The sequence below is a fragment of the Salvelinus fontinalis genome, chromosome 2 (assembly GCF_029448725.1).
Source record: "Salvelinus fontinalis isolate EN_2023a chromosome 2, ASM2944872v1, whole genome shotgun sequence".
NCBI lineage: Eukaryota > Metazoa > Chordata > Actinopteri > Salmoniformes > Salmonidae > Salvelinus > Salvelinus fontinalis.
This window is the reverse complement of record NC_074666.1, coordinates 11394578-11422515: the sequence shown is the minus strand read 5'-3', so window position 1 is coordinate 11422515 and position 27938 is coordinate 11394578. Positions and strand designations below refer to the sequence as shown.

Sequence of the window (27938 nt, the reverse complement as noted above, 5' to 3'; positions counted from 1 at the left end):
CAAAGACTGAATATTTCCCAAATAAATGGTTTATTTAATTCTCATGTAGCAACAACTTTTACATGAGAAAAATGTGAACACTATGAGGATGTTGACCTGGGGAAACTACAGAATTTACATGAGCCAAGTGATAACTGAGCAATTAGCCATTAACCAATTGAAGTTTAAAAGAGATGTGAATGTGAATTAAAACTAAAAATCTAACTTGGTTCAGAACAATTGCCTTTTTGAGTGAACTTTGTAGATGTGGAAGTGGAAGTCCGTCGTCCAAAGATTTTTTAATACATGCACTGAAACAATCAGAAAACACAAAACAAAAATCAACATTATGGTTATTGAAAGCATTTTCTATTTTGGCATCTTAAAAGGTACTCAGTGGCTAATGGTCAGGTTATGGCTTTGGAAAAATGGGGTCAACTGTTACAAAGTTACCTTGATGTTGCTATGCTTCTCACTGCTTTGATGTTGCTATGCTTCTCACTGCTTTGATGTTGCTATGCTTCTCACTGAAACTGGCATTATACAGTTGAAGACGGAAGTTAACATACACCTTAGCCAAATACATTTAAACTCAGTTTCACAATTCCTGACATTTAATCCTAGTAAAAATTCCCTGTCTTAGGTCAGTTAGGATCACCACTTTATTTTAAGAATGTGAAATGTCAGAATAATAGTAGAGAGAATTGATTTAATTCAGCTTTTATTTCTTTCATCACATTCCCTGTCGGTCAGAAGTTTACATACACTCAATTAGTATTTGGTAGCAATGCCTTTAAATTGTTTAACTTGGGTCAAACGCTCCAGGTAGCCTTCCACAAGCTTCCCACAATAAGTTGGGTGAATTTTGGCCCATTCCTCCTGACAGAGCTGGTGTAACTGAGTCAGGTTTGTAGGCCTCCTTGCTCACACACGCTTTTTCAGTTCTGCCCACAAATTATCTATAGGATTGGGGTCAGGGCTTTGTGATGGCCACTGAAATACATCGACTTTGTTGTCCTTAAGCCATTTTGCCACAACTTTGGAAGTATGCTTGGGGTCATTGTCCATTTGGAAGACCCATTTACGACCAAGCTTTAACTTCCTGACTGATGTCTTGAGATGTTGCTTCAATATATCCACAATTTCCCTTCCTCATGGTGCCATCTATTTTGTGAAGTACACCAGTCCCTCCTGCAGCAAAGCCACCCCACAACATGATGCTGCCACCCCCGTGCTTCATGGTTGGGATGGTGATCTTCGGCTTGCAAGCCTCCCCCTTTCTTCCTTCAAACATAACAATGGTCATTATGGCCAAACAGTTCTATTTTGTTTCATCAAACCAGAGGACATTTCTCTAAAAAGTACGATCTTTGTCCCCATGTGCAGTTGCAAACCGTAGTCTGGCTTTTTTATGGCGGTTTTGGAGCAGTGGCTTCTTCCTTGCTGAGCGGCCTTTCAGGTTATGTCGATATAGGACTCGTTTGACTGTGGATATAGATACTTTTGTACCTGTTTCCTCCAGCATCTTCACAAGGTCCTTTGCTGTTGTTCTGAGATTGATTTGTACTTTTCGCAACAATGTATGTTCATCTCTAGGAGACAGAAAGCGTCTCCTTCCTGAGCGGCATGATGGCTGTCTGTAAACAATTGTTGGAAAAATGACTTGTACAAAGTAGAACCAACTTGCCAAAACTATAGTTTGTTAACAAGAAATTTAAGGAGTGGTTGAAAAACTAGTTTTAATGACTCCAACCTACGTGTATGTAAACCTCTGACTTCAACTGTATATACAGTATTTTTCAGCAAGGAAACAATGTTTCTGCCAGTTATAAATGCTATATAAAAACAAATGATGTAGCTAGCATCAAGTGAATGTATGGCAAACTGTTCCGAGAGCAGGGGTTCCCCAACCCCACCCCCCCCCCCACCTTTTAACATTTGAAAAATGTCATGTTTTGAAGCCCATTTCCTGCAATTCTATTTAATAAAAAACAATACTAACAATAAGAAAGAAAGAAAATCTACACACGATTTCCCCAAATTAACTGTAATTCCACTACCAAATATGTTTTATTATGATAATTTATATGAACTCTCAATTTAATAATACATATTCTCTAACATAAAGTGAGTCAATGTGTGGCACCAGTTATTTGAGGTAATATGTACATGTAGGTAAAGTTATTAAAGCGACTAAACATAGATAACAACAAAGAGTGGCAGCACTGTAAAAGAGGAGGGGGGGGGGGGCAATGCAAATAGTCTGGGTAGCCATTTGATTAGATGTTCAGGAGTCTTATGGCTTGGGGGTAGAAGCTGTTTAGAAGCCTCTTGGACCTAGACTTGGCACTCCGGTAGTGCTTGACGTGCGGTAGCAGAGAGAACAGTCTATGACTAGGGTGGCTGGAGTCTGACAATTTTTAGGGCCTTCCTCTGACACCGCCTGGTATAGAGGTCCTGGATGGCAGGAAGCTTGGCCCCAGTGATGTACTGGGCCGTTCGCACTACCGTCTGTAGTGCCTTGCGGTTGGAGGCTGAGCAGTTGCTATACCAGGCAGTGATGCAACCAGTCAGGATGCTCTCGATGGTGCAGCTGTAGAACCTTTTCAGGATCTGAGGACCCATGCCAAATCTTTTCAGTCTCCTAAGGGGGAATAGGTTGTCGTGCCCTTTTCACGACTGTCTTGGTGTACTTGGACCATGTTAGTTTGTTGGTGATGTGGACACCAAGGAACTTGAAGCTCTCAACCTGCTCCACTGCAGCCCCGTCAATGAGAATGGTGGCGTGCTCGGTTCTCTTTTTCCTGTAGTCCACATTCATCTCCTTTGTCTTGATCACGTTGAGGGAGAGGTTGTTGTCCTGGCACCACACGGCCAGGTCTCTGACCTCCTCCCTACAGGCTCTCCTCATTGTCGGTGATCAGGCCTACCACTGTTGTGTCATCGGCAAAAGTAATGATGGTGTTGGAGTCATGCCTGGCCGTGCAGTCATGAGTGAAGAGGGAGTACACAGAAGGGGACTGAGCACGCACCCCTGAGGGGACCCTGTGTTAAGGAGCAGTATGGCAGATGTGTTGTTGCCTACCCTTACCACCTGGGGGCGGCCCGTCAGGAAGTCCAGGATCCAGTTGCAAAGGGAGGTGTTTAGTCCCAGGGTCCTTCAATTATTGATGAGCTTTGAGGGCACTATGGTGTTGAACACTGAGCTGTAGTCAATGAATAACATTCTCACATTGGTGTTCCTTTTGTCCAGGTGGGAGAGGGCAGTGTGGAGTGCAATAGAGATCGCATCATCTGTGGATCTGTTGGGACAGTATGCAAATTGGAGAGCCGTCTAGGGTTCTGGGATAATGATGTTGCTGTGAGCCATGATCAGCCTTTCAAAGCACTTCATGGCTACAGACGTGAATGCTACAGGTCGGTAGTCATTTAGGCAGGTTACCTTAGTGTATTTGGGCACAGGCACTATGGTGGTCTGCTTAAAACATGTTGGTATTACAGACTCGGACATGGAGAGGTTTAAAATGTCAGTGAAGACATTTGCTAGTTGGTCAGCACAGGCTCGCAGTACATGTTCCTGGCAATCTGTCTGGCCCTGCGGCCTTGTGAATGCTGACCTGTTTAAAAGGTCTTACATCAGCTGCGGAGAGTGTCATCACACAGTCTTCCGGAACAGCTGGTGCTCTCATGCATGTTTCAGTGTTATTTGCCTCGAAGCGAGCATAGAAGTAGTTTAGCTCATCTGGTAGGCTTGTGTCACTGGACAGCTGTTGGCTGTGCTTCCCTTTGTAGTCTGTCATGGTTTGCAAGCCCTGCCACATCCGATGAGCATCAGAGCCGGTGTAGTACGATTCAATCTTAGTCCTGTATTGAAGCCTTGCCTGTCTGATGGTTCGTCAGAGGGCATAGCGGGATTTCTTATAAGCTTCTGGGTTCGAGTCCTGCTCCTTGAAAGCGGCAGCTCTAGCCTTTAGCTCAGTGCGGATGTTGCCTGTAATCCATGGCTTCTGGTTGGGGTATGTACGTACGGTCACTGTGGGGATCACGTCATTGATGAAGCCAATGACTGATGTGGTGTACTTATTTTCGGTCATAAGAGATGGTAGCGGTAACATTACATACAAAATATGTTTTAAAAAGTTACAAACAACACAAATAAACGAACAAAAAACAAAATCGGTTGGGGACACGTAAAACGTCTGCCTTCTTCTCCAGTACCATGTTTAATACAGATCAATCAAACAATTGATAGCGACAGTCACACATTGTATAAGTACAATTTCCTTGACTCCTCGATTTCGGAAGGTCTTACCTCAGCTTCTGAATGTCAGAGACAAACCAAAGATATTCCCATGTGCAGAGTCACATCTTCCTCAGGCATTTAACCACTTGTTTTCAGCCTAAAGCATAGCGGATTTATGCATTGTTTTAAAAATCGGTATAACCAAAACGTAAATTATTCTTAAAAATTGTTCCCTCAAATCAGGGAAGGTCCCGCACCCTCCCACGAAACATTGGTGCCCCCTGTCTTAGAGAGCCACATACAATATTTTTCTACAGCCAAGCCTCAACACAATTGATTCAAACTAATCAACTAATTATGATCTTCAATCTAGACTTAATCATTAAGAGCCAGTCGTCTACTAGTATTCTCTTCTTCCTGACTAAGGTGTATGAGGCTTGGGCAGAATAAATAATATGGCAATTCATATTATTTTTCCAAAAAGAATTAAAGATGACTTACATCTAAAAGTGATGCATGCAAGAAACCTTGACCCGGTGCACACATATTTCTCTGTCCTCAGTTTGATTGAAGGCCTTAATCTGTATTTTTGACTTGTAACTGATGGCTTCTAGAAAGAAAGAAGGAACAACACATGATCAGGATGAGCTAGCTACTAGTTTAAAGCAATGAAAGATCCAGTTGTTACAAATTAATATATAGACTACATTTATGAGAATAATACATGCATTTCTACATAATAATACATATAATACATACATGCTTACCTTATCAACCTTGAAGATGATACTCATTAATCACTCAAAAACATGTTATGAGTGAGTGCACCCCAAACATCTTTCCAGGGTGTTGATGTATCCTTTTCCCACACCACGGGTAGTGAAAGGGTATCCATCTGCAAAAGTGAAGTTTTGCTTTGATGTCAAGTCAGCTCATATTGTTGTGCTAACATGCTTCTGAACAGTTACACTAGCATATTGACAGCATGTTATTGGTACAGCAACTTATTCACCCCAAAAATATAGCTAAGTGTTTAGGCAAATCATTAGTTAGCTAGCTAGTTAAAGTTATATCTCACTTTTCGACTTTAAGTTACTAGCTACATCAAACCAATGAGAATGCCGAAGTCATATCAGAAAATGTTTTGCCGGGGTGTGATGTAATATGGAGGACCCGGCAAGCCAGCCTATTCCCTATAATGTAAACAGAAATAACTTCAAAATGTATAACTTCAAATTAAACCAAATTGTCTGTACTCATGACTACTGGTTTCAATTACATTTTCTGCCAACTTATAAGCAAAGACTTTATGAATTTATTTACAAATCAACTTGCAAGGTTGCTAGCAACTAGCCTGCTAACGTTAGTCCTACTGACCTGCTAACGTTAGCCCTACCAGTCTGCTAATGTTACGTTACCACTGCATAAGTCAGCCAGTTAATATCAACAGCTAGCTTAAAGCTACATTAAAGTAAACCAAAGTTTTGGAAATACATAATGCCATTAACCAGTTATCAAAGAATGATCGCTATATGAAGTTATCTTAGCCAGCAAGCTATCCAGCCAGCTACCGTTAGCCATTTAGACAACTAGCTATTAGCCTAGCCAACCACCACGGTTTTGGTCGGCAAGCCAGGGCCCAACAACTGGAGACCAGCTGGAACACAACTAAAACATGACCGCAGATCAAAAGCAAAGAGAGAGCAGAGACTTACAGATTGATGGCTGGGTCCCATCCGATGGGGAAACTTTTTTTAAAAGAGTGCAGGACGAGTTAGCTACCAAAGCAAGGGGGAGGCGGCCAATTCACCGGGTTGAGGGAGAATGAGGAAAATCTAATAGCTATAGCGAGAAAAATCTAAAATAGATAGATTCCAGATGTCAGATATCTCGCATGCTAATACTAACTAAGCCAAGGTGGAAAAAGAAACAGTCCAGTAGCCTACCTCAGAGAAAATGCAGAAAAGTTGACAAAACAAAAAGGAGAACAGACGAGGTTCTACACAATTACAGCAAGCAGGTATGATTTTCTCCTTCATTTTGTGCCCACGGCAAGAAGGCCCCAGAGCCTGACGTGCTAACACAGACACAAAGTTTGATAAGCATGAGGATGCTGCATGTCTTTCCCCCCCCAAAAATTCTGCGTCATTGGTCAACAGCATTAGAGCGGTGACTGGATGGATTCAGAGAGCCTCAGCCTGTCAAAAGACAGGCGCTTGCGGTGAAGGTGCGTATCGGAAAAGCAGTTTGAAACTGCTAGTGAGTTGGGTGAAGAAAATAGCAGAGTGAGAGAATGAGTGTGTTACCATGGCGAAGAAAGGAAATGAGAAGTAAAGTTGTGGTGGAAACTAGGTAACCCCTACACTCGTTTTTAGTCGGGGGGTGAGGATGTTGGACCAATGCTACCTGAAAAATCTGTTTAATGTCTCGAGGAAAATCGGGAATGTGTTGGAAGAAAGTGTGGAGTCGATGAGAGTCAAAAGAAGTGGTCTTTAGATTTGTGTGTCTGCGGCGCAGAAGAAACATGTTTTAAGACAAAAAGATATCAGAGTGGAATGTTTACCGTTTGGATTTTCAAAGCATGGCGCCTATCAAAGGGGTTATTTCTGGGGTGGCGCAAGAAATATGTGGACACCCCTTCAAATTAGTGGATTTGGCTATTTCATCAACACCGTTGCTGACAGGTGTATAAAATCGAGTACACAGCCATTAATCTCCATAGACAAACAATGGCAGCAGAATGGCCTTACTGAAGAGTTCAGTGACCTTCAACGTGTTTCCGTCATGAAATGCCACCTTTTCAACAAGTTAGTTTGTCAAATTTCTGCCCTGCTAGAGCTGTCACGGTCAACTGTTAGTGCTGTTATTGGGAAGTGGAAACCTCTAGGCGAAACAACGGCTCAGCCGCGAAGTGGTAGGCCACACAAGCTCACAGAACGGGACCGTAGAGTGCTGAATAGTCTATCCTCGGTCGTAACACTCAATACCAAGTGGCCGAGCAACCGCACACAAGCCTAAGATTACCATGCGCGATGCCAAGTGTCGGCTGGAGTGTTGTAAAGCTCGCCACCATGATGAATCACGCTTCACCATCTGGCAGTCGGACGGACGGCAGGAGAACGGTACCTGCCCCAATGCATAGTGTCAACTGTAAAGTTTGGTGTAGGAGGGATAATGGTCTGGGGCTGTTTATGGTTCGGGCTAGGCCCCTTAGTTGGTAGTAGAGCCCAGTGGAGGCTCCTTAGAGGAGGAAGGGGAGGACCATCCTACTCAGTGAATTTCAGAAGAATAAAAATTGTGAAACATAAAAATAAAAAGTTATAATTTTAAGATAAAAACTATGGTAAGTATATTCAAATGTATTTTAAATTGATAAAACATTGTTTTGCAATGAAGGTCTACAGTAGTCTCAACAGCACTCTCTGGTGTAGCACCATGGTAAGCTACAGCTAGATAGCACTGTAGTGCATAAAACGTGGTGAGTAGTTGACTAAACTGCTTGCTGTACACTGTATTGCATGATTGTAGAGGGTTGACTAGCGCGTTAGTTCTAGTAGCTATGTTGACTATGACGTTAGCTAATATGGTGACAATTACATTTTTTTTTTGCCTGGTCACAGACAACTGTTGTATTGTGCACTGAACTCCACAAGCATAGGGAAAAAAGTGAGAGGGCGTAGATGCGAAAAGGAATTATATATACACACAATGAGCAAAGTGATCATTCTGTTTGTATGTGACTGCTAGTTCTGTGTTTGTGTGTGATCAGGGGTATATTCATTCCAACGATTCTGTTGAAAAATGTTTCTTAAAACAGAAGCAAACGGAAGGAAAGGGGATAAACATACCTGAATTTGTCCACTAGGAACTCTTGTTTGTAACTGTTGGACTAAGGATTACAACCTAGATCAGCTAGATGCAGGCAAGAGTGTGCAAGGCGCTATTTAATATGTCACTGTCTGTCACCTTGATTACTCAATTTTCTCAACCTGTGCACCTAAATTGTAAACTGTCATTCGTGGGATAGATTGTAGCAACCTCATGATGGGTATAGGGAAAATTTGAGTATCATGTAGTACCCTAAACATATTGACGTTACATTGAGCTGGGTGAATGGAATATGAATGACAGTCATCCAATAAGTTGTAATAGAAATAAGGCCAGGCTAAAAAAGAAAAAGTCCTTCTCATCTTAAAAGGGCACGGACCGCCACTGATAGAGCCACCACGACCAGTGAAGGTTTTTCATCAACCGAGGGACTGTGAAATGTTGCATGTTAACAAGGTGGACCTTGTATTATTCATTGCAATGGTGAAACTGTACAGCACAAGCAGAGAAATTAGAATAATTGTGAATGCAGCTGAACGTTTCTTGATTTCACAGCAGATGCCTTGCAAGAAATCCTGTCGCTGAATGTTCCGCCCTCACAGACCCCTTAACCTGTGTAGGGATGTATTTTGGAATGGACTGATTGAATAAGTGTGATGGGTTGTGTTTGCTAACATGTCTACTATTTTTGTATGATGTCGTTTTCCCTCTCTCCCACAATGGATTTTTATTTTCTTGTTCAATACTCCGTCCAGCTGGTGGCGGTAATGCACCATTAATATTTGATGCCAACTGCCATTAAACCCCATCAAAGAAGAAGGTGCGTGCTGAGACTGGCATCAAAATACTGGAGAAAATGCAATTTAACTAATTCAAGTACCCACATTTATGTTAGAGGTTTTAGCTTTTAATTTGGCTTATTATTGTTTGGAAATGTACAAACATAATGTGTGGTAACTTTATGACTGGCTTGAAAAACACACTGAGTGTGTTACATAGAGCCATCATCGTGCACAACATGAGTGCCATGCACAAACATAACATTAACTTCTAAAGGCTTTCCCCCAAAACTTCCCCAATTAAATGTTGACTGCAAAGAAAGCATACCTAGCAGAATGATATGATGGTTTATATCAATCGCGTGGGCGTTCGTTTGTTTTGCAAAGTCTCCCATCACATGTCTAGTAGCCTACAGAAACAACCTAGCCAAACACAATGGTTAATTGAGAGGTGGGAAGTTGAATTGAAGGGGAACTACACCAATTTTTATAAATGTTTTACTGATGTGGTTTAAGAATTGTTGTGGATACAGAACAACCAATGTTCTAGTTTTTAGATAAAAAATAGTGTGAGAGTGAAAACCTGAAAAAATAAATTGAACATTTTCTAAAATCTGCAGTTTTCCCTATAGGTCTACTCGTTGTCCTTTATGATGAATCTATATGACAACATTATTTTAAATAGCCTGACAGAAGTTACAGTTAGACAGCTCTAAAATACACTTTTTATTGCATTTGATGTAATTGTGTATGGTATTTACAATCAAATTTAATTTAGATTTTTACAGATTCAAAGTTCAAAAAGTTGCAGAATGGCCCCCTGAAAAATGCTGTACATGCTACACATAAGATGCAATAAGGTAGACGAACGAGTCCCATCCTCTCCGAAAATAAATAGTGGAACTAGAAAGCCAAGTTGGAGTACCAGCATGAAGATTAAAGACCCTAAAAATGTTGAAATATTAAACAAAGGACAAAACAGACATGAGATATCTCTTGCTGATAGTATCCTAAAAAAGAGGAACATTCATGCAAAGAAAGGGAGAAGGCAGAAAAGCCTTTCACAGAGAATGCGGAAGATGAGAGCAAAGCGAAGAGAGGAAGAGAAACCAGAAATGTGTTAAGAAAACTCTTAACAGAATAGCAGAAAAAGAAGATGCAAAGACGGCTTTAAAAAAAAATGTGAACAGAGAGCAGCTAGGTCAAAAGAGGAGCATGTAAGAGAAATCAAAAAGAGGAGAAATATGGTCAGAACAAAGAACAGGCAAAGCAGGTGAAAGCACAAGAGAAATTGGAGGCAGAGAGGATTCGTCTCAAGGAACTAGAGAATAAATTAGAAGAACAGAGAAAGCAACTTGAACATTCTAAAAGAGCCTTGCAGACAGCAGAGCAAGATGTACGGGGTCCATCTGCCAGAGGGATAAGCCTTCAAAAGGGCTAAAGCCTGTATGCCAAAACAGGCAGCACAGTATGTCACTACTCCATGGACCCTTATTGACAAAGCAGCTATTTTCTGTCAGAAAAACATCGGAACCACAACAGAGGGGAAGTTGGAAGTGGTAGTTGTTGAAGCAGTAGCCAATGGCCTATCAAAGTCCAGACAATCTCCAACTCGAAAGGCTTTGGCTTGTTCACTGAATATGATTTTGAAATACAAAACTACAGAGACAGTTTGCAAAATGATTTGGGGTCAGTAGAAAACTTTAAAAGGTAAGCTTAAAAAAACAAGAGATTGACATAGATTATCTCAATGTCGTCTCAGCAGTGGAACAATGATACGAAGCAGTTTCAAAGTGCCAGATAAGAAAAAGGTGAGCAAGAAGACTGGGGAGGCAGCCAGCTTTCTTGACCTCTCCACTGCACTAAAAATGTCTCAAAGCCAACCATGGTATCTCAATAGGAGCTGCTATATTTCACAGATTAGGACCAAGAACCATTAAGCCACAGAGAAGTGCAACACTTGTGGATTGCCTCTATGAATACTGTGAAAATATCCAAACTGAAATGACAGACAGCGAATGGCCACCTGGTGAGCAGACATTCATCAACCATAAAAGGGGTGTAAGCATTCAGCAGTGTCATTATGTGTGATTACTACAGGGAATGATTCCCACTATCCTAAGTGTATCAGTGCAAGGATTGTGGTGTCCATACAGCAGAGCCATTTATTGCCCCCTCCTAAAAAAGAAGGACACTGATGTAGAGTGGAAAAGATAGAAGATTGTCAGACAAAAAGTAACAAATGGAAACAAGAGTATACTATAAAAAAAGTGATATTTAGTATGAAAGTGTGGATCTATGAAGATGCTTATTGATTAACTGAAACAAGAGGCTCAAGCTTTTTCAGAACACTTGTTTATCAAGGACTGGCAGAACAACCAATTAGCAAAAGTGAAAGCCAACCTCCCAGAACACACAGTATTGGGTATCCTGAACTTTGCCAAGAACTACACTTGCAGATACCAGCAAGAGGCCCAGGGGGCTTACTGGACCCACGAGAGTGTTACACAACACCCAGTGAGGTCATTGAAAGAAACCAAAGTCACCATAGTCTGAAGCAAGTGCCTGACACCATGAAGTTGCTTTGCATCAAAACAGTCAAGGGCGGGGTAGTGGCAACCAGAAACCTCAGCTGCTTCTGGGATTCTTGTCTCCATGGGATTGGAGTCAGTGAGAATGGATTATGTGTTGATTAATGGAGAGGTAAAACGTCATAGTCTGCATTGTAAGTAACACAATGCTTACATAATGTAAATCATGTTTGATATTAAATGACATCTCAATAACCTCATGTGATTCTTCGTTTCCTTACCAGAACTTAGAAAGAGATGCCAGAGATGAGATGGATGACAGCATCACACACACACACACACACACACACACACACACACACACACACACACACACACACACACACACACACACACAGCTGGAGGAGTATTGATAATGGTGGTGTCAGAGATCTAATGATGTCATAAATCTAGAGAACGTGCTGTAAGTGAAAATAGGGTATACAGTATAACACACACACACACAATACGTGAAGCGTTTACTGATTATATTAATTTCACTTTTGATTATTATTGTCAATGATTTGACAGAACCCATTGTAATATTACAACTATTAAAAAATATTGAAATGCTGTTGTTTATCTTTTTCACTATTCAGGAAGGTTCAACATGGCTATAAATGATAGGGAAGTTGACAAAAGTATAAATAGATTTGGTTTCTATGCATGACAATTAAACATGCAGTGTCAATGTTTCCTGTGCCACTTTGAATGACATGTAGATGTTTTGTTGATGCTAGGTGGTTATGGTATCATTGTGCCTATCTAGACAAATGTAACTGTAATATTATGTAGAAAGGTTTACCAAACTTGTAGTTGTGTGTGATCAAACCTACCACAACGGTAGGTAGGAGTATAGAGGTAGGAGTATAGAGAGCAGCTGAGTCCACAATTGGAGAGACTGGTTTCAGACTAAGGCACAATCCAAAATGGACCCCCAGACCATATAAACTTGACAGGTGCAATCAATATGATAATGTTTCCCCCTTGCTGTCCTCTGATAGGCAAAGTTGAAGCTTCACCATATTGCTTATACCAATCAAAAACTCACAGAGCTCCACAAGTGCATAGGGTCTAGGTGTTCATTTGAGATTGGGCCTAGCTGGTCATGGGTGCACCTCAGCCACGCTCAAGGTCGTAAACCGCCATCGATAAAAGACAGTACTGTGCAGCCGTCTTCATCGACCTGGCCAATTCTTTCGACTCTGTCAATCATCGCATTCTTATCGGCAGACTCAACAGCCTTGGTTTCTCTAATGACTGCCTCTCCTGGTTCACCAACTACTTCTCAGACAGAGTTCAGTGTGTCAAATCAGAGGGCCTGTTGTCCGGACCTCTGGTAGTCTATGGGGGTGCCACAGGGTTCAATTCTTAGGCTGACTCTTTTCTCTGTATATATCAACGATGTCGCTCTTGCTGCTGGTGATTCTCTGATCCACCTCTACGCAGACGACACCATTCTGTATAATGGTGTTTGACCGCGGACCCATTACGGATGCAGGCAATGATCGCTGAGATCCTGGTTAAAGACAGCAGAGGTGTTTTTAGAGGGCAAGTTGGTCAGGATGATATCTATGAGGGTGCCCATGTTTACAGATTTAGGGTTGTACCTGGTAGGTTCCTTGATAATTTGTGTGAGATTGAGGGCATCAAGCTTAGATTGTAGGACGGCCGGGGTGTTAAGCATATCCCAGTTTAGGTCACCTAACAGAACAAACTCTGAAGAGGACGTTTGTACTGCTTCTGTGGTGTGGGCCAATGGGTGTCTTTCTAACAGCTTCCAACAACAAACGCAAGCTGCACTTGTGCAACTCCAACCGTGTCAGTTCGTAAACAGTGAGTGTGACAAACTAACAAAATAGGTCAGGGATCATCAACTAGATTCAGCCGTGGGACTATTTTTTTTTTCTTCAGAGGATAGTCAAGGGGCCGGAACAGAATTTAAAATAATTTGTATTCTACAAATTGACCACAAGATGATAATCAATAATTATTATTTTCAAACCTTGCTTATATTTGTACATAATCACATATACAGTGCCTTAAGAAAGTATTCATACCCCTTGACATATTCCACATTTTGCTGTTACAGCCTGAATTCAAAATCTACACACAATACCCCATAATGACAATAATTCACACCACTGAGTCAATACTTTGTAGAAGCACCTTTGGCAGCGATTACAGCTGTGAGTCTTTCTGGGTAAATTTCAAAGAGCTTTCCACACCTGGATTGTGCAACATTTGCCCAGGAACATTTACGGTCTTCTTGGCAAGCAAGTCCAGTGTAGATTTGGCCTTGTGTTTAAGGTTATTGTTCTGCTGAAAGGTAAATGAATCTCCCAATGTCTGCTGGAAAGCAGACTGAAGCACGTTTTCTTCTAGGATTTTACCTGTGCTCATTTTTTATCCTGGAAAACTCCCCAGTCCTTAACAATTACAAGCATACCCATAACATTATTCAGCCACCACTATTCTGGAAAATATGGCGAGTGGTACTCAGTAAAGTGTTGTATTGGATTTGCCGCAAACACAACACTGTGTATTCAGGACAAAAAGTTAATTGCTTTGCCACATTTTTTACATTATTACTTTAGTGCCTTGTTGCAAACAGGATGCATGTTTTTGAATATTGTTTATGTCTTCTTTTCACTCTGTCAATTAGGTCAGTATTGTGGAGTAATAACTACAATGTTGTTGATCCATCCTCAGTTCTCCTATCACAGCCATTAAACTCTGTTTTAAACTCACCATTGGCCTCACGGTGAAATCCCTGAGTGGTTTCCTTCCTCTCCGGCAAGAGTTGTATTTTTACTCATCTACCAATAGGTGTCCTTTGTGAAGCAATGGAAAACCTCCCTTGTCTTTGTGGTTAAAATTCACTGCTTGACTGAGGGACCTTACAGATAATTGTAAGTGTGAGGTCTAAAGATGAGGTACTCATTCAAAAAGTTAAGACTTTTTTTGCTGTAACAGCAAAATGTGGAATATGTCAAGGGGTATGACTACTTTCAAGACTTTTCAGCTTTTCATTTTTTTATTAAAATGTTAACCATTTCGAAAAACATAATTCTACTTTGACATTATTGGGTATTGTGTGTAGGCCAGTGACAAAAAATCAATATAATCCATTTTAAATTCAGGCTGTAACAACAAAATGTGGAAAAAGTCAAGGGGTGTGAACAGTTTCTGAAGGAACTGTATCTCTAATATGCGTGGGAATCATTTGGAACATATTTCCTCAATTAAAATCACTTAGAGCTGATTTGCTAGTGTTTTTACAGTATTTTATGTTCAACAATATAAAAACAAAAAATAAATAATTGTATATATTTTTTGCTCAGAATATTTGGAGGACCAAATAAAATCACTGTGGGCTGCTAGTTGGGGAACCCTGGTCTATAATCTAGATATGTAGAGATGATTAGATTATTAATCTGTTAACGAACCGTTTGCAAGGTCCTCTTGTTGAAGTCATTGCGTCACCTAAACTGTAGCTGTATATATTCAATAATAAATAAAACAAATGTTATACCTTATAATACTCTTTCATAATGCAAATAAGTAACATAGCTGTGGTAATGGTAAGGTAAAAAAGGACTGCATCAAACTTGTTACTACTTCAGTCACCAGCTGGGGTGTGACATCACCAAATTGTCCAGATGCTGATGAATTATTCAAATGGTGATATGAAACTCTTCAAACCAGTTGCATGTTTTCATTGTGAAACGCTTAAATAGATTAATAAATCAAATAATAAGATTACATTCTGTATTGTCACCTCATATGCATCATGGTGTCTGTGTTCTCACTCACCATCTAAAGACTGACTGAGCTGTCTCAGTGGCTGTTCTCACTCACTGACTGGGCTGTTCTCACCCTCTAGTGACTGACTGCGCTGTCTCAGTGGCTGCAGAAAATACAGAGGTATTACTGCTGTAAGAGATATTTAATCAACTTCAGCAATCTCAGCAAGCCTCCTCCCTAAGTTTGTTTTGTTCACTGCTTTAGCACACTCTACCAACCCGGATGTTTTAGCCGTGTCTGAATCCTGGCTTAGAAAGACCACCAAAAATTCAGACATTTTTATCCCCAATTACAATATTTTCAGACAAGATAGAACGGCCAAAGGGGGCGGTGTTGCAATCTACTGCAAAGACTGCCTGCAGAGTTCTGTTATACTATCCAGGTCTGTTCCCAAACAATTTGAACTTCTACTTTTAAAAATCCACCTCTCTAAAAACAAGTCTCTCACCGTTGCCGCCTGCTATAGACCACCCTCTGCCCCCAGCTGTGCTCTGGACACTATATGTGAACTGATTGCCCCCCATCTATCTTCAGAGCTCGTGCTGCTAGGCGACCTAAATTTGAACATGCTCAACACCCCAGCCACCCTACAATCTAAGCTTGATGCCCTCAATCTCACACAAATTATCAATGAACCTACCAGGTACCACCCCAATTCCGTAAACACGGGTACCCTCATAGATATCATCCTAACAAACTTGCCCTCCAAATACACCTCTGCTGTTTTCAACCAAGATCTCAGCGATCACTGCCTCATTGCCTGCATCCGTAATGGGTCAGCGGTCAAACGACCTCCACTCATCACTGTCAAACGCTCCCTGAAACACTTCAGCGAGCAGGCCTTCCTAATCGACCTGGCCGGGGTATCCTGGAAGGATATTGATCTCATCCCGTCAGTAGAGGATGCCTGGTCATTTTTTAAAAATGCCTTCCTCACCATCTTGAATAAGCATGCCCCATTCAAGAAATTTAGAACCAGGAACAGATATAGCCCTTGGTTCTCTCCTGACCTGACTGCCCTTAACCATCAGAAAAACATCCTATGGCGTTCTGCATTAGCATCGAACAGCCCCCGTGATATGCAACTTTTCAGGGAAGCCAGAAACCAATATACACAGGCAGTTAGAACAGCCAAGGCTAGCTTTTTCAAGCAGAAATTTGCTTCCTGCAACACAAATTCAAAAAAGTTCTGGGACACCGTAAAGTCCATGGAGAATAAGAACACCTCCTCCCAGCTTCCAACCGCTCTGAAGATAGGAAACACTGTCACCACCGACAAATCCACTATAATTGAGAATTTCAATAAGCATTTTTCTACGGCTGGCAATGCTTTCCACCTGGCTACCCCTACCCCGGACAACAGCACTGCCCTCCCCTCTGCTACTCGCCCAAGCCTTCCCCATTTCTCTTTCTCCCAAATACAGTCAGCTGATGTTCTTAATGAGCTGCAAAATCTGGACCCTTACAAATCAGCCGGGCTAGATAATCTGGACCCTTTCTTTCTAAAACTATCTGCTGAAATTGTTGCCACCCCTATTACTAGCCTCTTCAACCTCTCTTTCGTGTCGTCTGAGATCCCCAAAGATTGGAAAGCAGCTGCGGTTATCCCCCTCTTCAAAGGGGGGGACACCCTTGACCCTAACTGCTACAGACCTATATCTATCCTACCCTGCCTTTCTAAGGTCTTCGAAAGCCAAGTCAACAAACAGATTACCGACCATTTCGAATCACACCACACCTTCTCCGCTATGCAATCTGGTTTCAGAGCTGGTCATGGGTGCACCTCAGCCACGCTCAAGGTCATAAACGATATCGTAACCGCCATCGATAGGAAACAATACTGTGCAGCCGTATTCATTGACCTGGCCAAGGCTTTTGACTCTGTCAATCACCACATCCTCATTGGCAGACTCGACAGCCTTGGTTTCTCTAATGATTGCCTCGCCTGGTTCACCAACTACTTCTCTGATAGAGTTCAGTGTGTCAAATCGGAGGGTCTGTTGTCCGGGCCTCTGGTAGTCTCTATGGGGGTGCCACAGGGTTCAATTCTTGGACCGACTCTCTTCTCTGTTTACATCAATGATGTCGCTCTTGCTGCTGGTGATTCTCTGATCCACCTCTACGCAGACGACACTATTCTGTATACTTCTGGCCCTTCTTTTGACACTGTGTTAACAACCCTCCAGGCGAGCTTCAATGCCATACAACTCTCCTTCCGTGGCCTCCAACTGCTCTTAAATACAAGTAAAACCAAATGCATGCTCTTCAACCGATCGCTGCCTGCTCCTGCCCGCCTGTCCAACATCACTACTTTGGACGGCTCTGACTTAGAATATGTGGACAACTACAAATACCTAGGTGTCTGGTTAGACTGTAAACTCTCCTTCCAGACCCACATCAAACATCTCCAATCCAAAGTCAAATCTAGAATTGGCTTCCTATTCCGCAACAAAGCATCCTTTACTCATGCTGCCAAACATACCCTTGTAAAACTGACCATCCTACCAATCCTCGACTTCGGTGATGTCATTTACAAAATAGCCTCCAAAACCCTACTCAATAAATTGGATGCAGTCTATCACAGTGCCATCCGTTTTGTCACCAAAGCCCCATATACTACCCACCACTGCGACCTGTACACTCTCGTTGGCTGGCCCTCGCTTCATACTCGTCGCCAAACCCACTGGTTCCAGGTCATCTACAAGACCCTGCTAGGTAAAGTCCCCCCTTATCTCAGCTCGCTGGTCACCATAGCAGCACCTACCTGTAGCACGCGCTCCAGCAGGTATATCTCTCTAGTCACCCCCAAAACCAATTCTTCCTTTGGACGCCTCTCCTTCCAGTTCTCTGCTGCCAATGACTGGAACGAACTACAAAAATCTCTGAAACTGGAAACACCTATCTCCCTCACTAGCTTTAAGCACCAGCTGTCAGAGCAGCTCATAGATTACTGCACCTGTACATAACCCATCTACAATTTAGCCCAAACAACTACCTCTTTACCTACTGTATTTATTTATTAATTTATTTTGCTCCTTTGCACCCCATTATTTCTGTCTCTACTTTGCACTTTCTTCCAATGCAAACCAACCATTCCAGTGTTTTTTAGTTTTTATTTTACTTGCTGTGTTGTACTCACTTCGCCTCCATGGCCTTTTTATATTTTATTTATTTATACATATATCTGTTTGCCTTCACCTCCCTTATCTCACCTCACTTGCTCACATTGTATATAGACTTATTTTTTTTTCACTGTATTATTGACTATATGTTTGTTTTTACTCCATGTGTAACTATGTGTTGTTGTATGTGTCGAACTGCTTTGCTTTATCTTGGCCAGGTCGCAATTGTAAATGAGAACGTGTTCTCAATTTGCCTACCTGGTTAAATAAAGGTTAAATAAAATAAAATAAAATAAATAAAAATCTGCTTTGGTACATCAAATATTCACATGAAAATGATTGTGTAACCATAAACAACAATAAAATTGCCACCATTTTACCTCCTGTTGTCTTCAGCAACTCATCCCCCATCTCTAATGTTGTCAGGAGGAAGTTGCTGGACAGGCATTTGTATATCTGGACCACAGCAGCCTGGTGTCTGCATGGAGCTCCCGTGAGCCCTACTGGACAAATGCATGTCCACAGTATAGGTCTGGCCTGGTGTGGTGCCCTTCACCCTGTACTGCTTCTCCCCACACCTGACAGACATTAGGAGATAGAAGATAGACAACTTATAATAGACGATACAACAAATAATAAAAGACTACATAATATTTAAAAAATCTATTACAAACCTGTATTCATCACTATTTACCTGCTCGATGTCAGATGGGTTGATGCTACTATCCTGGGCCAGAAGATGTGAGTGCTGGAACGTTTCCCAGCGGCCAAGGACAACGTCAGTCATCCGTGCCTCAGAAAGCCTCCAGGCGCAGGGAGATTTAACACTTTTGGCCTCTGGAGGATTTTACCCTGAAGGTTTTGCATGCTGCCTTATTGGTGTCACTCCCTCAGGTTGGCAGATCCTCCCGATAGCTGACTGCCCAACACTCTAGACGACTGAACAGTTGATGGAAGTAGGTCGTGAATTTCTTGTACCTGTAATTTGAGTAAAATATGTACTTGAACTATCACATACTGGTTACAAACTATAAAAGGGAAAATGTATCCCAAATAACAACATATCCCAAACAAGGACTGGGTAAATTTCAATTAGAAAATACTAAAACTGAAAAGTTACTGAGAATAAAGCATAAGTTAATAGACTACACCTCATTATACTGTTATACTACACTAACCTAGCTACAAAAGTGTTTTGATCTGCCTGCTGATAGAGGGGCTCAACCATCTCTTCCCTGTCATACATGATGTCTTTGGGACAGCGAAGAGGGTCTGCCTGTCTCTCAGGTCTACTCCTCTCTCCACAGCCACACTGCCTGGAGTAGGTGGAAGGTGCAGAGGAGCAGTTTGAACCCTGGAAATGGCCTCCCTAATGCTCCCCTCTCTGCCTTGCAGTCATCTGTAATGAAGCGAGGATCAGCCTGACCACTCCCTGCAAATGCATTCTCCCTAAGGATGTCCTTCAACAGTTCAAGGCACTCCAGGAGGATTGTGGCCTCATCCTCAGACTGAATCAGGATAACCCCAAGGGGGAGACCGCCAGCACAGATGTGGGTAAGAGAAAAAAAGAAAAAAAACTCTGCAGTTCTCTTGTTCCATGTTCCCAGAGAAATCAATAAAGCAGAGCTTCTCACTGTGTCTGTCCTGATGAACACGCTTCATCAGTGGGGAGTAGATAGCCACGCGAGGGGTTCCTACAGAGCTTCTCACTGTGTCTGGCCTGATGAACACGCTTCATCAGTGGGGAGTAGATAGCCACGCGAGGGGTTCCTACAGAGCTTCTCACTGTGTCTGGCCTGATGAACACGCTTCATCAGTGGGGAGTAGATAGCCACGCGAGGGGTTCCTACAGAGCTTCTCACTGTGTCTGGCCTGATGAACACGCTTCATCAGTGGGGAGTAGATAGCCACGCGAGGGGTTCCTACAGAGCTTCTCACTGTGTCTGGCCTGATGAACACGCTTCATCAGTGGGGAGTAGATAGCCACGCGAGGGGTTCCTACAGAGCTTCTCACTGTGTCTGGCCTGATGAACACGCTTCATCAGTGGGGAGTAGATAGCCACGCGAGGGGTTCCTACAGAGCTTCTCACTGTGTCTGGCCTGATGAACACGCTTCATCAGTGGGGAGTAGATAGCCACGCGAGGGGTTCCTACAGAGCTTCTCACTATGTCTGGCCTGATGAACACGCTTCATCAGTGGGGAGTAGATAGCCACGCGAGGGGTTCCTACAGAGCTTCTCACTGTGTCTGGCCTGATGAACACGCTTCATCAGTGGGGAGTAGATAGCCACGCGAGGGGTTCCTACAGAGCTTCTCACTATGTCTGGCCTGATGAACACGCTTCATCAGTGGGGAGTAGATAGCCACGCGAGGGGTTCCTACAGAGCTTCTCACTGTGTCTGGCCTGATGAACACGCTTCATCAGTGGGGAGTAGATAGCCACGCAAGGGGTTCCTACAGAGCTTCTCACTATGTCTGGCCTGATGAACACGCTTCATCAGTGGGGAGTAGATAGCCACGCGAGGGGTTCCTACAGAGCTTCTCACTATGTCTGGCCTGATGAACACGCTTCATCAGTGGGGAGTAGATAGCCACGCGAGGGGTTCCTACAGAGCTTCTCACTATGTCTGGCCTGATGAACACGCTTCATCAGTGGGGAGTAGATAGCCACGCGAGGGGTTCCTACAGAGCTTCTCACTGTGTCTGGCCTGATGAACACGCTTCATCAGTGGGGAGTAGATAGCCACGCGAGGGGTTCCTACAGAGCTTCTCACTATGTCTGGCCTGATGAACACGCTTCATCAGTGGGGAGTAGATAGCCACGCGAGGGGTTCCTACAGAGGTTCTCACTATGTCTGGCCTGATGAACACGCTTCATCAGTGGGGAGTAGATAGCCACGCGAGGGGTTCCTACAGAGGTTCTCAATCTTGGCGCAGATATCGCCAGCACCTAAGATTATACTCCTCAACATGCCTCTCAGGCCCATTCTGTTCCCCATATGCCTGCCTGAACACACTGTGGTACAATCTGTGCAAAAGCTAAAAGTAGCACAACGATGTGTCCATAACTTCCTACACCGGTTCACTACTAATACTGTAAAACTTACCACGATACAAAAGGAAATTATGATAATCATCATAACACAACTGTCCTGAATTCTAAAAATATCACCCAGTTTCTTAGGCACCTTCCCTAACTTACCGGTAACAGAACTGAAGGTCTGGACAGAGGGATCTGTTTGCCGTGGTGAAGATGTAGTCCTCTCTGTCGTTCGTCAGGACTGTCAGGGCAGACCCCGATTGTAATTTACTGTATTGGCTGATGTAACTGGATGAAGTTGATGATCTGCTCAGATGCCGTCTGTCCTTTTGCAGGCCCCCCCCACCACACACATATACACACACATTATCAGCATTGACTGTAGCTAACTGGATATAGTTGTATTGAATGTGTAAGAAATAGCTATGCAAAGGGCCAGATGGGTAACCATTCACAATAACTGCAGTTCATTATTAGTCTACTCAGTCAATAAGCACCAGCCAGACAGACTATCTAGCTAAATTAGCTACAGAAAGTACTGTAGAAATCTCACCTTTCTGCAGCAGGTACCTCTGGCCGGGCAGTTTCATCTTGTAGCTGGTCGAGAGACTAACTTACTTCCACTAGCTACTACTAGCGAGCATGACTATAGCCAGTAGCCAGGTAGGGCTAGCTAGCCAGCCTGCTACTAGTCAGCAGTAACGTTAGCCGGCTAACGCTAGCTATCCAGGTGGTGCAAGCCAACTATGTTCAGTTGTTGTGGAGTTCATCCTATTGGCATGCTAACTTCATGATAAGTTAAGCATCTTAGCTACCATTCCAAGTTGTATCTTCCTGGCTGTCACAAAATTGTTTAATCCTTTCTCTGTCCTGCCCGAAACGTCTTCTACGGCATTTTGGCGACCACACAATTTAATGTGCAATCCCGACACCAACTACACGGGATGGAAACAGGATTCCCCCCCCAAATAATAAAATATAACAACTTTTCTGTTAAAAATAAATTAATGAAACAGATCTGATCCCTACACAGGCTCAAGGGGAACAGGTCTTCCCGCGCCAGTACCAGGGCAGGTCTTCCCGCGCCAGTACCTCTTGCAAGTCTTCAATGTAAAATCCTTGAGTCCCAAAAACTTTTCTGCCACAGCCACAATAATGTCCAGTTTTTTTGAGTTCTTTATGACTTGTGCTCTACAGTTTCTAACTGTGACAATGAATGCCAAAAAAAATCTCCTTTTTAAAGACACACAGGTTTTATTCTGTCTGGCAGCAAACATTTACTTCAGGCTGTGGTGTATCCACTACTATATCTTCACTAGCATCACTTGTTTCTCAATTATTTTAATCGCCTCCGCATAAGCGATTTGACTGCTTTAACTTCGTTGGGACTGGGGGGCCAGTATTGAGTAGCTTGGATAATAAGGTGCCCAGAGTAAACTGCCTGCTACTCAGGCCCAAAAGCTAGAATATGCATATAATTAGTAGATTTTGATAGAAAACACTCAGAAGTTTCTAAAACTGTTTGAATGATGTCTGTGAGTATAACTGAACTCATATGGCAGGCAAAAACCTGAGAAGAAATCCAACCAGGAAGTGGGAAATCTGAGGTTTGTAGTTTTTCAAGTCATTGCCTATCGAATATACAGTGTCTATGGGGTCCTATTGCACTTCCTAAGGCTTCCACTAGATGTCAAGAGTCTTTAGAACCTTGTTTCAGGCTTCTACTGTGACGGGGGAGAGAATAAGAGCTGTTTGAGTCAGGTGTCTGGCAGAATGCCATGAGCTCAGTCAGGCGCCCGCCCGTGAGAGTTAGCTGCGTTCCTTTTCCTTTCTAAAGACAGAGGAATTGTCCGGTTGAAACATTATTGAAGATTTATGATAAAAACATCCTAAAGATTGATTCTATACATCGTTTGACATGTTTCTACGAACTGTTATATAACTTTTTTAACTTTGTCTGAACTAAGCGATCGTGCATTGAGCATTTGGATTACTGGGCTAAATGCACGAACAAAAAGGAGGTATTTGGACATAAATGATGGACTTTATTGAACAAAACAAACATTTATTGTGGAACTGGGATTCCTGGGAGTGCATTCCGATGAAGATCATCAAAGGTAAGTGAATATTTATAACGCTATTTCTGACTTTTGTGACACCTCTCCTTCTTTGGAAAATGGCTGTATGTTTTTCTGTGGCTAGGTGCTGACCTAAAATAATCGCAAGGTGTGCTTTCGCCGTAAAGCCTATTTGAAATCTGACACAGCGGTTGCATTAAGGAGAAGTTTATCTATAATTCCATGCATAACACTTGTATCTTTTATCAATGTTCATTTTGAGTATTTCTGTAATTTGATGTGGCTCTCTGCACTTTCACCAGATGTTTGTTTGAGACAATGCATTTCTGAACATAACACACCAATTTCAAATGAGGTTTTTGGACATAAAGATTAACTTTATTAAACAAAACACACATGTATTGTGTAACATGAAGTCCTGTGAGTGCCATCTGATGAAGATCATCAAAGGTTAGTGATTCATTTAATCGCTATTTCTGACTTTTGTGAGCCCTCTCCTTGGCTGGAAAATGGCTGTATGGTTTTCTGTGACTAGGTGCTGACCTAACATAATCGTTTGGTGTGTTTTCGCCGTAAAGCCTATTTGAAATTGGACACTGTGGTTGGATTTACAAAAAGTTTATCTTTAAAATGGTGTATAATACTTGTATGTTTGATTTTAATTATGGTATTTCTGTTGTTTTGAATTTGGCGCCCTGCAATTTCACTGGCTGTTGTTGAGGTGGGACGCTAGCATCCCACATATCTCAGAGTTTTAACATTTGCCACCTCAATTTCCTTCACCCTTACAGGGCACTCCAGGAACATGATCCCTACCACAATTGCAACACCGTTCTCCTTCTACACACCGTTCTTCACTATACTCTGTTCGTCTGCACACACTTGAAACATGGCCAAATCCTTTACAATTCTTACACCACAGTGGTTTTTGGACGAAAGTTCTTACGGCGTATCTTACATAATCAAGCTTCACATGCGTAGGTATTTGCTCTTTATCAAAAAAACAACAGGACCGACAGACTTCCTTCTTTTTCCCCATTCACCCAGCAGGTCAGACACCGGGCACCAACCACACCAGGAATTCTCTTCATGTATTCAACATCCGTCGTCACCCTTGAGCTGACTCCTTTGACGAGCGCTCTACTCCTGCTTCTTCTTCTGTGGATTTTATATGGCGGTTGGCAACAAACTTTCAGGTGCATTAGCGCCACCCAATTGACTGGAGTGTGGACCAGAGACAGTGAAGGTCTAAATCATACCCAATAATCTCATCTCCCTAAGGAAATTAAATACTACAGCCCCTGAAGAGTTCCCCAGTTCACTTAACCCTGTTATACCTCAAATCTAATAACAATCACTCCCTTTCCCTCACATATTCCTTGCACTGAAACTGAACATGTTCAACTGTCTCCATCTCCTCCTGACAATGATCACACACCCCAGTCGAATGTTTCCCTGCGAATTTCAATGTACTATTTAGCCTTGTGTGTCCCAGTCTCAGCCTTGTGACTATACTTTCCTCCCTTCTCTCTCGGCCTGAGGACCTACCTGTCCACACCTTGTCCTGGATCTTATACAGGTGTCTTCCCTTTCTCTCCCTGTTCCTGGATCTTATACAGGGGTCTTCCCTTACTCTCCCTGTTCCTGGATCTTATACAGGGGTCTTCCCTTACTCTCCCTGTTCCTGGATCTTATACAGGGGTCTTCCCTTACTCTCCCTGTTCCTGGATCTTATACAGGTATCTTCCCTTTCTCTCCCTGTTCCTGGATCTTATACAGGGGTCTTCCCTTACTCTCCCTGTTCCTGGATCTTATACAGGTGTCTTCCCTTTCTCTCCATGTTCCTGGATCTTATACAGGGGTCTTCCCTTACTCTCCCTGTTCCTGGATCTTATACAGGGGTCTTCCCCTTTCTCTCCCTGTTCCTGGGTCTTATACAGGGGTCTTCCCTTACTCTCCCTGTTCCTGGATCTTATACAGGTATCTTCCCTTTCTCTCCCTGTTCCTGGATCTTATACAGGGGTCTTCCCTTACTCTCCCTGTTCCTGGATCTTATACAGGTGTCCTCCCTTTCTCTCCCTGTTCCTGGATCTTATACAGGGGTCTTCCCTTTCTCTCCCTGTTCCTGGATCTTATACAGGGGTCTTCCCTTACTCTCCCTGTTCCTGGATCTTATACAGGTGTCCTCCCTTTCTCTCCCTGTTCCTGGATCTTATACAGGTGTCCTCCCTTTCTCTCCCTGTTCCTGGATCTTATACAGGTGTCCTCCCTTTCTCTCCCTGTTCCTGGATCTTATACAGGTGTCCTCCCTTTCTCTCCCTGTTCCTGGATCTTATACAGGTGTCCTCCCTTTCTCTCCCTGTTCCTGGATCTTATACAGGGGTCTTCCCTTACTCTCCCTGTTCCTGGATCTTATACAGGTGTCTTCCCTTTCTCTCCCTGTTCCTGGATCTTATACAGGTGTCCTCCCTTTCTCTCCCTGTTCCTGGATCTTATACAGGTGTCCTCCCTTTCTCTCCCTGTTCCTGGATCTTATACAGGGGTCTTCCCTTACTCTCCCTGTTCCTGGATCTTATACAGGTGTCTTCCCTTTCTCTCCCTGTTCCTGGATCTTATACAGGTGTCTTCCCTTTCTCTCCCTGTTCCTGGATCTTATACAGGTGTCTTCCCTTTCTCTCCCTGTTCCTGGATCTTATACAGGGGTCTTCCCCTTTCTCTCCCTGTTCCTGGATCTTATACAGGGGTCTTCCCTTTCTCTCCCTGTTCCTGGATCTTATACAGGTGTCTTCCCTTTCTCTCTCTGTTCCTGGATCTTATACAGGGGTCTTCCCTTTCTCTCCCTGTTCCTGGATCTTATACAGGGGTCTTCCCTTACTCTCCCTGTTCCTGGATCTTATACAGGTGTCCTCCCTTTCTCTCCCTGTTCCTGGATCTTATACAGGGGTCTTCCCTTTCTCTCCCTGATTCCACAACTCTTGCCATTTGTTTTTAACCACTGTTCTTATTAACCTTTTGGCTTCTGCTTTACTGATTGACAATTCCATCTCAACATTAGGATCTTTAAGAGCCTACTTAGTGATAACATCCACCTCCTCATTCCCCTCTACTCCCATATGAGCTGGTACCCAGAGGAACATCACAAATACCACGATCTGTCTCACCCTATACAAGCACTGCAAAACCTCATACAACACATCCTGTCTGCTCTGAGACACAAATTAATTTATGCTCATCAGTGCTGCACAGGAGTCAGAGCAGATGACTACCCTGTCTGGCCTCACCTCCTCCACCCACTCTGCAGCCAATAGTATGGCCAACAACTCCAATGTGTAAACAGATAAATGATCCGTGGCTCTTTTTGTCACTGCCACCTTAAACTCAGGAACACTACAAGCTGCACCTGTCCTCCCTGTTTTAGGGTCCTTAGATCCATCTGTGAATATATTCAAGAAAGCATAGTACTGTGTTCTTAAATGTTCACTTACAACTGAATCTACTCCTTCCTCAACAGCTCTTAGCCTCTCAAGCAACCCTAGATATATCACAGGCTGAGGGAGAAACCAAGGTAGAATAGCAGGAAGAACCACTGAGAGGATAAACTCCCTCCCAAACAACCCCAATCTCTCTTGCCATGCCATTGCCTATCCACCCAAAGCTTGTATTCAGATTTTGTTCGTCCCCAGCACTCTGCTGCCGACACTGCAGCTCAACCCAGACTAAGCAAACACCTGCTATGCACTGTGAATATTATATTAGGCAGCGTGTACTTCCAGGTATGAATTAAATGAAAAATTGGATAAATGTTGTTATTTGTTTTCTGTTACTCGATGACGAATTTGGACACCATAAACGAGAAAATAAGCTGATATCCGATTTCAACTAGAAGGATTAATTTCCTTGTTTGGCCTTGACAATCTCAAGCCTTGACAAGATAAAAATAAATAGGAATGATCCATTAGCACATGGACCTTACAGATGTACTATCTTCATTAGATCACTCTTTTGTTGCTGAAAACTTGTAGTGTATTTTAGCTTTAAAAAAGGTTCTAAAGTTTTAATTTCCACTTTCAAAATTTCAGAATTGATTTTCCCTGACGAAAAATTTATCAACACCTACAAAAATATACATTAATTATATTCCACATAATAATTCACATTTCTTGTTGCTGCAGGACAATTTTATTGCTGTAGCAAATTTCCTCAAATTAAGATCCTACACTGTAAGTCACAACATGTAGTGTAGGAGACAGTAGTCAAATAGAAGCAGACAGTTACACAGTTGCATCTTATCGTCAAATCATGGAAGAAACACCGGCCTTACATATAAATCGCTTTCACTTAGTCATTCACCTCATGCTGTATCAGTCAAAACCAATTTACTGTATTTTCTAATTAAATTGTGGATGTTTTCTTGCACAGATTAGATGTACCACTGCTAAATGCATGAACAGGCTGGTAACCATGGCTGAGGCTAAATCTGCTCTGTGAGTGA

At 42.7% G+C, this 27938-nt stretch overlaps 1 protein-coding gene and 1 long non-coding RNA gene across 3 annotated transcripts in view; both read right to left on the bottom strand.

The window, feature by feature from the left end:
• mat2al (methionine adenosyltransferase II, alpha-like) overlaps positions 1-27938 on the bottom strand; it is a 46675-nt gene that overhangs the window by 16428 nt on the left and 2309 nt on the right. The gene's annotated exons all lie outside the window — the stretch shown is intronic.
• LOC129811941 (uncharacterized) lies at positions 14-27938 on the bottom strand. Its single transcript, XR_008752959.1, has 8 exons — positions 21531-27938; positions 19023-19306; positions 18709-18906; positions 4990-5117; positions 4724-4832; positions 4292-4379; positions 433-512; positions 14-290 (listed from the first exon to the last, which is right to left on the bottom strand). It is a non-coding gene; the product is annotated as an uncharacterized LOC129811941 (long non-coding RNA).